Source organism: Nomascus leucogenys, chromosome 14 (genome assembly GCF_006542625.1).
Source record: "Nomascus leucogenys isolate Asia chromosome 14, Asia_NLE_v1, whole genome shotgun sequence".
NCBI classification, from domain to species: Eukaryota; Metazoa; Chordata; class Mammalia; order Primates; family Hylobatidae; genus Nomascus; species Nomascus leucogenys.
In genome coordinates this window covers 63,745,523-63,758,017 of record NC_044394.1, presented here as the reverse complement: position 1 = coordinate 63,758,017, position 12,495 = coordinate 63,745,523, and the positions used below count along the sequence as shown (strand labels likewise).

Sequence of the window (12,495 nt, the reverse complement as noted above, 5' to 3'; positions counted from 1 at the left end):
TAAAATCCTAACACTCTTTTATAGGATATCCAACTCATAATGATTGCTTTTTTTGGATATTATACGGTTTTGTTGCAATGAAACTTTACAAATATTTTCCCAAACTTCACAAATATGTTTTAATGGAAAATTATGAACATGTTACGAAATAGGAAAAGTATATATCAGAGATCTAATGTCGTACTTGAAAGTCAATTTTACATCACAAAACAGCCAGGTTCCAGACAATTCACTTAACACTGTAAGCTAAAGTTTATGAAAACATTTCCCAAAAAGAAAAACAGAGCATTTATAAATGGTTGAAAATGAATTTGAAACTTTTTAAAATAAATCTATAGTTTTATTAAGACAAAAACTGACAGCGTAGTATGAAGTTTACGTTTAAACAAAGTTTACACAGAAATCTAACACATGCCTAAAAGAATTTTACAATGTAGCTCTAGATGCAAGTCTAGACAATATCAAGAACTGATGGATCTCATGACTCAAGACAGAGCATTTTGGGTATGTTACTTCTTAGGATTTCTTAAAAAATTGTTGTGTGTGTGTGTGTGTGTGTGTGTGTTTTAAAGTGAACCACTGCCCAATATGAAAGTTTAATCTTCTCCTGAGTCCAAGGCTTTTGAAATCACTAAACTCTTGGATCAATTCAGTGAAACTTGTGCTGTCTGTGACTGAACCCTGCCAACAATGGTTTCAGTGTTCAAAGCTCAAAAAACAGAACAGCTCCAAGAGTTCTCCCCACTAAAAATGGCTCCAAGAGTTTTCCCCACTAAGAGCATGGGCCCTCGTCTTTCCCTACTGTCTTATCTCCTCTCGTACCCTCTTCCTCTTCCCTAACACCTCAGCCAGTGGCTTGGATGAACAAGCTGATATTTATAACTTCGTTACTGGAAAAGAAAGGGTCTTCTAATTTCAGGAATTAGCACCTCTAAGGCAGAATGATCTGCTTGTACGGTATACTCTCCAATAAAAGACCTTCCCTCCTCATCAATTTCCATCTCCAAAATGGCAACTTTGGTAACTTATGAACAGGCTTAGTCCTTTGTGAGAACAGCAATAAGTTCAGGCAGGGAACACCTTGGCTTATAGGTTTCAGACATTCGCAGCTTTTAAACAGTCTCTCACAGTCCTTATTTATGGTGTCAATGACATTTTTTTTAAAGGTAAAATATTCTGGACATAGAAGCAAATCATTAGTTGTCTGTTCTTTTCCATTGCTTCACCATTTCCCCTATCAGGCCCCAAATGTTAATCAAAATGATGCTACCCATCTCCCTTTCTCCCCTCCCCATCCCTCCCTTCCCCAAATAATACACCAGTAATAGCCAAAAACTACACACATGCTACGCTGTAAAAATGCAGAGTTAACACTATTGGAAAGAAGGCTGTGGGTTGTGGAGATGCTCTTTGAAGATCTACAGTATTTTTTTGCTCTTCCACACACCCAATTCTGCAAGTTTTGTCCTTCATAGAAGGCCCTTTGCTTTTCACAGCAAAGTGCAGAAAAGGTTGCCTTGAAACATTTATCCCCTTTCCCCTCCACTGGGATGGGTGTGCAAACTATACAGCTTGAAACGGCTTTAAAGCACTTGGGCTGCTGCAGGGCACAGAAACTATGCTGGCTCTTCAAAGGACATCTTCTCAAGCCACCTCTATGGTGTCAAGACAAGTAGAACTCCTTCCCTTCCCACTTGAAACCCACAGTCAGATGTGACAGGGGCTGGTACTCAGGAGCGTTAATTCTTGTCATCTTTTTTGTCATCATCCTCCGAGGGGTAGGAATGCCACGTCAGCCTTTCCTCATAGAAGGATATGACAACCTGTGGGCACTTGACATTGGCTTCCTTGGCAGGGACCAGGTCAGCCTCATCAGAGTTTTTCCATTTCATCAGGAACACGAGCTCTCCACTGGAGACTGTAGCTCCAATAATCCGCTCCGGCTTCAAACCTCGAGCAAAGCCTCGTGGCTTTTCTGACTCTTCTTTCTTCTTATTTGGTTTGCTCTCCTCTCCCTTATCTTCAGAATCAGAATCAGCGTTGGGCTTGCCTCCCTCTGATTTATGTGTCTCATGTGCTGTTTTCTCTGACTGCAGAAACTCAGCAGTGAGGTCGGGGCAATCCAGGTTCTCTTCTGGCTCCCATGTGTTGTCCTCATCTGAGAACCCCTTCCACTTTAGGAAGTACTCCACTTTGCCCTTTACCACTTGACGGTCGAGAACTTTTTCCACAACATATTCCTCTTCCTCCTCTTCTAGCACCTCCTCCACTTTCTTCTTGTTTTGTTTTTTCCCCATAGTGCCCGCCAGCTTTACTGGTGTAAAGAGGGACGCTGCTCACAGCAGCGCCCAAGAGCCCGAGAGGAATCGGTGCTGCGCTACCGGCGCGTCGCGTCGGGTCGCCTGGGGGAGTAGCACCCAGGAAGGCAGCAAGCCGGATGGCCGCAGTGGACTCCCTCACTGAAGCGGCATACCGCAGGCCCCGGCCAACGGCCCTCCCCTCAGCCGAACAAAAGCCTCGCACTCTGCGCTGCCCGCCGCTCGCACCGCGCAGGCGCGACGACCCGCCGCACGGCACCATGGGCCTAGGGGTCTGTCCAAGACTACAAGGCCCGAAGCACCGCGCACCGCGCACGCACAGTAGGCGAGGGTGGTAGGGACTTCTAGTTTTTAAACTGTAACAGTGGAGAGATTGCAGCGTAGAGCGTTGTAACCTAGAAAATTAGAACATATGGGCCACAGGCAGTCGCTCACACCTGTCATCCCAGCACTTTGGGAGGCCGAGGCGGATGGATCACCTGAGGTCAGGAGTTCGAGACCAGCCTTACCAAAAAGGTGAAACCCTGTCTCTACTAAAAATGCAAAAATTCCGAAATTTTTAAAAACACATGAGTTCTGTTTTTAAAATGGTAGACAATGCATACAAACTATTATGATATTTATTAAACCTACTAAGCCCCTCCATATTCTCATAAGTTGATAAAAATTCTTAATGACACATTAAGCAGAGAAATGCACTACAGTGAAAAAAATCAGGACATTAATATATAAAGAAAATATTCACTTTTGATAGTTTTTAACCAGTTTACAGGAGATAGCGAAATTGTCTTACTAAAATAAATAAATGCGTGTGTGTGTGTGTGTGTGTGTGTGCATGTGAGATTTCCAAAATTAAAGCAGCTCCATTCCATGCTAACATTTGTAAAATAAGAATTTGCTAATCGTGTTTAAGGTACTATGCTATAAACTTTATGTGCATTATCTTTAATCCTTTGTAGGTTAGTATTATCATCTCATTTTACAGATAAGTAAATTAGGGCTCAGAATGCTCATTAAACCTGCCCAGTTTTAGTGAGCAATGAAACTGATATTTAAACCTAGGAGTTTTGCTCCAAAGCTCAAGACAGACAAAAAAATGGAGACATTCTGTTTAAATGTCTGCAACCTAATTTCAAAGCTTTTAATTCACAAGAATAAAAAAGTCAATTACATTCAAAAAGGAAAAGTAACTTTTGCTGCTTAAGTTTGCAAAACTCATAAAGAATCCTAAATACAATAGTTATTTTAGGATAAATCTTTTACTTTTAACACCAGATAACATAGTGCATTTTGTAATACAAAATTTCTTTCTTTCGATTTTGAAGGGCTGAAGAAATAGCCCATACTAGGGGATGAAAAATGGGGTTTAATACTGGCAGTAGGAAATTGCAGCAGCCAGACAAAACCCTTCAGGTTATCTTGGCAAGTTTAGCAGTGCTGAGAACATTCGCACAATATATAGTACTTTCAGGCTAAAAGGTTCAGCACATTTCAGTTGCAGAAGTATAAAGCCTAGTTTTTAAAAAGCTAAAGAGAAAAAAAAAAAAAAGAAATTATAAGGCCAGAAAGCTCTCAGTTGAAAGCATTATTAGTTTTCCAGCATGATGAAAAATTATCACCGCAAGCACCATGTCACACATTCCATAAAAATTATGAAGACTGGGGCCAGACGCAGTGGCTCACACCTGTAATCCCAACACTTTGGGAGGCCAAGGTGGGCAAATCATGAGGTCAAGAGATCGACACCATCCTGGACAACATGGTGAAACCCCGTCTCTACTACAAATACAAAAATTAGCTGGGTGTGGTGGCGCACACCTGTAGTCCCAGCTACTCAGGAAACTGAGGCAGGAGAATTGCTTGAACCCAGGAGGCGGAGGTTGCAGTGAGCCAAGATCATGCCACTGCACTCCAGCCTGGCAACAAAGAGAGACTCTGTCTCAAAAAAAAAAAAAAATTATGAAGATTGGGGAAATGCAAATTTTAAATGTTCTAATAAGCTGAGACACCAGCCACCATTTAACCTATTAATCAACTCCTAAGCCATAAGAATTTGGGCTATATGGCAAATATCTCACTCTGTAGCTAAATATATCCTTTAGTACATATTTTACCAAGTATATGAGTGTATATATATATATATATGTGTGTATATATGTGTACATATGTATATAAGTATATGTATGTATTTATACATATATGTGAAAACATTGCGTGTATGTGTATATATATATAGGACATCTGTGTGTACATATAAGAGTTCCAAAATTAAAGCAGCTCCATTCTATTCTAACATTTGTAAAATAAGAATTTGACTTATTCTTGTGTTATATATATATATACACAAACTCATATATATGTGTAAGTATAAATATACTTACATATATAAGTATACGTTTATACTTATACACATGAATATACTTTCAAGGTTAAAAATGTTAACAAAACACACATAGAGATAAGCACAGTTACATTGCAGACTTAAAACCTAACAAAGAAATGTTTCTTTAGGGCATGTCTCAAGGACATTTTATACAAGGTATGAAATGCTAAATCACAAGCAAACCAATCAAAACAATTTGATCAACACAACATTAAAATTTGACATTTAATCACACCAATCCGATAGCTATTAAATAAAAGCTACCCATTTCCAATTCTCCATACCACGTTAAGTTGTTTCAAGCAACTTATTTGATCAAACATACAGTAAGTAGGAAAAGTTATCAACACTTCAAAGTATTCAGAAATAAACAAATCAAGGAAGAGTTAAATGGTGTCCAAAAACTACACAAAGCAAAGTCACGGAATCAAAGATCTTTTTTTAAATGTATAAGCGACTTCATTAATATTTAACAAAATTGAATCGCATTTGGTTCACTTATATTTCATGTGCTCATTGTAAATTCATAACTATGACTTAAAAATGTGTTTGTCCTGTGAATCAACTAAAACAATTGAGTCATCCTACATAAAGCAAGTGGCATTCATGCCACACTTTAGGGAAACACTAATGTAAACGATTACAGGAATACAATGGGGATTAGTATAGTTTTGGGTGGGGAGATTTAAAGGAAGGATAGTCCAAACAGACATGGAGTCAGCTGAGGGGCAAAACTCTGCTTCTCTTCTATTTATTTCAAGGGCATATGTTGCACTTACTCTGTGCCAGACACTGTTTAAGGTGCTCTGCAAATATCCAATCATTGATTCTTACTGTAACCCTATGAGGTAAGTAATATTGTTACATGCATTTTACAGATGAGAAAGCTGAGGCACAGTGAGGGTCAGTCACCTGCCCAAGCTAGTAAGTGGCAGAGCCAGGTGTTGTACCTAAACACAGCCCATATCCCTAACCACTAAGTGGTACTGCTTTGAATGACCGAAAACTGCCCCCTTTGGATCCTTTTTCTCTTACTCATTCCCTTTTGTGATATAAGTTTAATTATTCTTTCATACAATAAAACTATATAAGGTTCTGGGGAAACATCAGCAAGCAAAAGCAGACAGAGTTCCTGTTCTCATGAAGGTTGCAGTCTGGTGGGACAGATAGGAATTTAGGAATTATATACAAATTAGTGTGTAACTGCTAATTAAAATAAATACTGTTAAAAAGCCAGGTTTTCTTAACGCACATGACAAGAAACAAGACCTGGGTGGGGCAGTCACAGAAAGACCTCCCAAAAAGAGACACTAAGCAGGAGCTCTAAAGATGCTGTCATTAACCAGGTAAAGAAGTGCAGGAGCTGGAAATGCGCAGCCCTCCTAATTTCCATGCAGTTCTGGTCAGCCTCATTTATTGATGTGGAAGTGGAAGGACAGATAGTTCTGGTCCACGAGAGTCTTTCAAACACTGACAGGCTTGAGGTGACCAGAAAGGAAAAATGAGATCCCAGGATTCAACAACTGAGGGCAAACGCAGTCCCGGCTGGGGGTAAAAGTAGTATTTCCAAACCTCCCTGTTCCTGTCTCTCCTAATAATAAAGCCACCCATTATTTATTACAATATAAAGATAAAATCAGAATGATTTACGAGTGACACTGTATCTGAAAGAGGGACTTGTGCAAAAGCTGAATTCTTTGAGCTGCTAGAATTCACATTACTGCTTCCAAGGGCCTCATACAGTCAAAAAGGTTTACAGTGATTTAGCCTTCATGACTTTATCCAGAGGACCCAGGACCACAGATATCACCTTCTATCACCTCCAGTATTTCCAATGGCCTTCTCGAGGCCTTTCACACTTTCTAAACACGCTCTTGATGTGTGAAGGCCAATAGAAGACACGAGGAAAGTAAAAGTTTCAACAATTATGAATAGATCAGAAAGACTACTTCCTGCCATTTGCATGCCTCACTCCTATTAATATATTTCCCCATAGTGTTGGTTCTGTTTTTTAATAACAGCACAACATTGCTGACTCACATTCACCATATGGTCCTCTTGGACTCCCAGGTCTCTGTCTGCTGTACTTGTGCCCGCCTAGCTAGTCTTTTCTTAACCAGTAACTGTGCAATTATTTGGATGTTTTCATACCAAAGAAAAGCTTGGATTTATGCTTACTGATCGTGATTTTGATGTAAGCAGATCACTTCTCTAGATTATTCCATTCTCAAGTATGCTGCCCTCGTTCAGGTCTTCATAAGGCCTCACCTGACTTGCTGCAAGAGCCTCCTAATTGATTTATCTGCCACCACCTTTCCCAGTTATGATCTTCTGTTTGCACAGTCATCATGTCATGCTTCAGACATTAGAGCACACTAATTAGACAGCCTTCCTCTGGAATAGAAATAAAGCTCAAATCTCTCGGAATAGCATTTAAGACCATATAAAATCTGTTCCCAGCCTTCTTCCGACCAAACTCTGACCCCATGTGATTTAAATATCAACCACACATGCGTACTCATATCTCAGCAATATTCTCTGAGCTCCCCTACTTTGGGTCATGCTCTCCATTCCTAAAGAATGTTACCATTTCCAGCCCTACCTGCTATTTCCACTCTCAAAATTTGCTTGATAGCAAGGCCATATCTCTGGATTTTCCCCATTCACCCCATCCAGCTTGTCTCTCTGTCCTCTATGCTTCCCTGGTATTTTGTATCACTATTACAATCCAGTAATTCCCCAACAATTCGGAGGATAACTAAATACCATGTTTGCAATATAACCAAGGCTGGCATGTTCAAGTTCTCAACAACAACAACAATAAATAAAGGATTTGAGAAAAAAATCATAATAGCTTCAGTCTATAAAATTACAGTCAGTATAAGGTTTTTCGAAGACACTTGTTTCTGATATATTGTGGTTAAATGTATACCCTGATAAACTTTTTTTTCAAATAATCATCTTTATTACTAATGCTGCAGCATAATCCTTCCAGAAGCTGATATGTTCAAAATATTTATTAATAGGTTATAGAGTTTGAAACAAGAAGTTTGAGTTTGTGTTTTTTCTTTGTTTTTTACAAACTATCTTAACATGTTTTTGTGATCCTGGTCTTATTCCTCTACACTGAGTAAATGAAGTTTAAATAGATCTTCCCTCTCTTGGAATGAAATGGTCACCAGTTTTTCTTCCAAAAGTAGAATCAATAATTTTCATATTCGCTAAATGAAGGAAACTGAAGTAAGCCATGCATATGTAAAATGATGTTAGATTTTCAATATGGGATATAAAATTATAAAACCCAAATGTCCAAAACCATAGACCCCGAGGGGCTACTGGTATCCAGGAAAGTTGTATGCATAACTTTCTCTTGAAAAGAAAAAAAGGCATAGTAATTCAAGAAATGTATGCTAAACAAAATTATATTCCAGGATGCAAATGTCACTGACATAGTAAGTATTTATGGTCTAAAGGTAAAAGTGGTTCTGATGGTTTCTGCATTCTACTTTCATATGGTATGGGTGGCAAGCAGCCTTTGCTACTGGGTGAACCCCTGAATTTGAGCAAGAATGAAAACTGATTACCAAGACTAATTTGGTTCCTAAGGGGAAAATACCTTAACTGTTCTGCAAGGAAGCCAGTCTTCTCCTAAAGTTGGGTTTTCCTAAGGTCATATACATGACACCTCTCACCATAACTGGAAAATGCAGAAAAATGAACACCCCAAGCATAGATACTAGCAGCATAAGAACAAAGGGATAAAAGAATTAAATGTGATGTAAGAGCAAGGGAAAGGGCACGAAAGGATAGGAGTGCAGGAACTGAGCATGAGCAGAGCATTCTGAGACAATAAATGTTAAAATCCCAGAGTAGCAGAAATCTAGGGGGAAACATTTGCTTGTAGGCTGATGAGCATTTGATTCAAGGGCTTGTTAATTTCTAGAAATGGTGGTCATTACATAACAAGGCAGACTGGTGGATCAGGCAGGTCAAATCAGTCAGTTAAGCAGTCATTTTCTCAATCCACCAACAGAACGTCCTTCAATGGGGGGGTGGTTTAAGCCCTCCACATGCAAATAAAAAGGGCAGAGACACTGAGGAGAGAACAGACGATTTTGCAAACAGTGGCAAGTGAGGTAAGCAACATGAGAACCCCGAGTGAAGAACAACAGGCAAACAGGAAAACCAAGAGACACAGATGTAAGTACAGTAAAATCCATGGGGAGGCAGAGGTGGGCGGATTGCCTGAGCTCAGCACTTTGAGCCCAGCCTGGGCAACACGGTGAAACCCCATCTCTACTAAAATACAAAAAGTTAGCTGGGCATGGCAGCGTGCACCTGTAATACCAGCTACTCGGGAGGCTGAGGCAGGAGAACTGCTTGAACCCGGGAGGCAGAGGTTGCAGTGAGTGAGCCAAGATGCGCTACTGCATTCCAGCCTTGGTGACAGAGCAAAACTCCTTCTCCAAAGAAAAGAAAAGAAAAAAAAAAAATCCATGGTGAAATGTGAGGAGAGTAGGGTAGAGGATGAGCTCAAAACAAATGCATGCATATACCCCACCCTCAACACACACACACACACACACACACTTCTTTAGAGATATTTAGGTGTATATATGCTAACTTAGGAAACTTTAGAAAACTTTGTTATGATATTATTAGTCAAAAAATATTTAAGCCACAGTTTTGCAATTTTAAGATTGTACTACTAGTATCTGGAGTATCTGAATCTCTGGATCTTACTTGCCATTTCATTATGAAGCTGTACACTATTAGCTAGGATGGCCAACTGGAGAATTAACCTGAATGTGCCTATACTTTTCCTACCAACCTGGATGGTGACAAACCATACAGCTTGCACCTTAACAGAGATAGATATATGATCAGAATCAACCAAATAGCAATCATGCTTTCACCTCATTACACGACTCAGCTCTTGACAAATTAAGAAAACCTAGCCACTTGGGAAAGTGAGGCTGGCAATGTGAATCTAGGTATGGCTTTCTTTGTATATCTCTGACTTTTTGGCAACTTCTCTTCCCTTTCAGCAGACCCCAATCAGTGCCTCATTACCTTGACCCAATCTTCCCTGTTGTGACCCCTCTGAAAATTATCTGTCTACATTGCATCCCTTCAAGAAGCTTGGGTACCATCCAGTTAACTTATAAATGTCAAAATCAGAAAAGAGCTTGAGAGCTGTTCACGTATGTGTCCGCTGAAACATTCCACAAACATTAGTGATATTTTATGGTAAGGCAGATCTAATCATGGTAATTGGGCTGGTATTTTTTTCAGCTCTTCAACAGAGCTGACAATGTGCAGCTATACAAGAGTCTTGAAGATACAAAAATCTTAACTATCTCCCTGCCATTATCTTTAATTCTTTCTGGGAACATCTTCTAAGCACCTTGATTTTCCTCTCCCTTCATATTTGACCTGTCCCTGGAAGCTAAAATTCTGATAGCATTCATACCTAAACATACATTATTATTTATTTAAATTATATATATGATTATGTAATTACATATCCAATGGGATAGTAAGGACAAATATAAGAATAAATGATTTTGAAGGGCATAGTTTTTTTAAATGCCAAGTTTTACATTCTATTTATAATAATTTCTAAATTTATTTTTCCTGATTATAAAAGCAAAATATGGGCTGGGTGCAGTGGCTCACCCCTGTAATCCCAGCACTTTGAGAGGCCAAGGCAGGTGGATCACAAGGTCAGGAGTTCGAGACCAGCCTGGCCAGCCTGGCCAACATGGTGAAACCCTGTCTCTACTAAAAATACAAAAAATTAGCTGGGCGTGGTTGCAGGGGCCTATAATCCCAGCTACTCCGGAGGCTGAGGCAGGAGAATCACTTGAACCCAGGAGGCAGAGGTTGCAGTGAGCCAAGATTGCACCACTGCACTCCAGCCAGGATGACAGTCTCAAAAAAAAAAAAAAAAAAAAAAAGGCAAAATATGTTCATCAAAAAATAGTTTATTCATTTTTCTTAAAGAAGTATTTAGGGTTTTTATTGACTGATAAGGGCTCATTAACTATTAAACAGATTAAGATTTTGTCCATCATATATTAAATTTTTTTGCATGAATAGTTTATCTCTTTATTTTACCCCCTTTTAAAGTAATTTCTTAAAAATTATGTCATACTTAATCTATTAGTTGTTTACTTTTAAATTTCTTCCTTTTTATGCTTGGAAAGGCCTTCCCTACTCAATATCAGATTAAATAGTTATGTGTATTTCTTTCTATTTGTTTTGCAGGAGATTTTTTTTTTCACCCTTCTTACCAACTGATTGGCTAGTGTATTTTACCCCCTTTTAAAGTAATTTTTAAAAAATTATGTCATATTTCATCTATTAGTTGTTTGCTTTTAAATTTCTTCCTTTTTATGCTTGGAAAGGCCTTCCCTACTCAATATCAGATTAAATAGTTATCTGTATTTCTTTCTATTTGTTTTGCAGGAGTTTTTTTCACCTGTCTTACCAACTAACTGGCTATAACAATATTAACAGCAAAAATCAGAAATGAAAAAATATTTATCCAGAACTTGACATATTTGAAAGGGAAGCCAATAATCACACAAGTGGAAAGCTATATAAAACACAGCTGAAGTTATCACAAAGTCAAGAAAAATGTTGTATTTCAGAAACTGGAGACAACAAGCACAATATCAAAAATGAAAAAGAGGAACTCAGGAGAAAATATACTATCAGTACTAGAATAAATATATCTGTATCTAGGTGATCATGGGTTAAGAGTAGCAAAAATTATCTATAAACCTTTTTTATAATAAACTAATGTTCATTTACCTCAGCTCTATGAGGCTGACAGGGAAAAATAACTGTTCACAAGTTTTCATTTTAAGATAATTAAATTGAAAAAGAATACATATTATGAGCATGACAGAGAAGGAACTGGATATAATTAAATACTGCAGGAAGCTATATAAACTTATCCTAGCATTATAACAAACAATATGGCCATAATCACTAGAGCCTTCAACTCGGTATCTATACTCTTAGGATCTTTAAGCTCAGTTTTTAATAGAAAGTAATGTGCCCAAAGGTGTTCATTTCTAAACTGTTTACAAATAAAAGCCAAAAATAATAAAAATGTTTAAACATGCAATAAAATGTAGCCATAAAATAATAATTATTAAATACAGATAACAATTGGGAACTATGACTTTTTAAAATGACATAAAATCATATGTATTCTATGACTACAACCATGTTGAAAATGAATATAAACAAGCCTGAAAAGAAACACAGAAATGCAAACATACATCACCATTTTGACAAGAAGGATAACATTTCTCTTTTAAGAAAAATGTCCTTAGTTATAATATTATTTGTGCAGCAAACACAGTTAATAAAAAGCTTTATAAAGGCTCAGATCAGTATTTCCTCTGGTGCATTCTGCAGGATGCCAGTTGTTATTCCAGCAAGGCCGGGCAGGAGAGGGCAGATTGGTAGAGAGGTTTTGTGCCAAATGAATGTAGGATATATGGATATATGATATTTAAGTGTAGTTTAATTGTGTTTTGTTGTTTCCTCTTTGGGCTATTTGTTTGTTTGCCTGTTTAATGGCAGAAACTCTCAGACACTATTTTAGAAGAAAAAGCAAGTCATTTCCCAAGTTTACCTGTAAACAGAACCTGATCGATAAAGCATTGCTTAGGACTGGTATCCCACAAAAGGTGCTCCTCCAGATCTCTGAATCCATTAGGAACATGTGCCATTATTAAGATCTCAATCAGTTTAGGGGCCACTTGTGTCTCTCAT

General features: G+C 38.3%; 1 protein-coding gene and 1 pseudogene across 6 annotated transcripts in view; both read right to left on the bottom strand.

Annotated features, from left to right (window-relative positions):
- The window catches only part of CTNNA2 (catenin alpha 2), a 1,208,900-nt gene that overhangs the window by 1,091,754 nt on the left and 104,651 nt on the right, over window positions 1-12,495 (bottom strand). The gene's annotated exons all lie outside the window — the stretch shown is intronic.
- LOC100599712 lies at window positions 1,513-2,514 on the bottom strand (annotated as a pseudogene).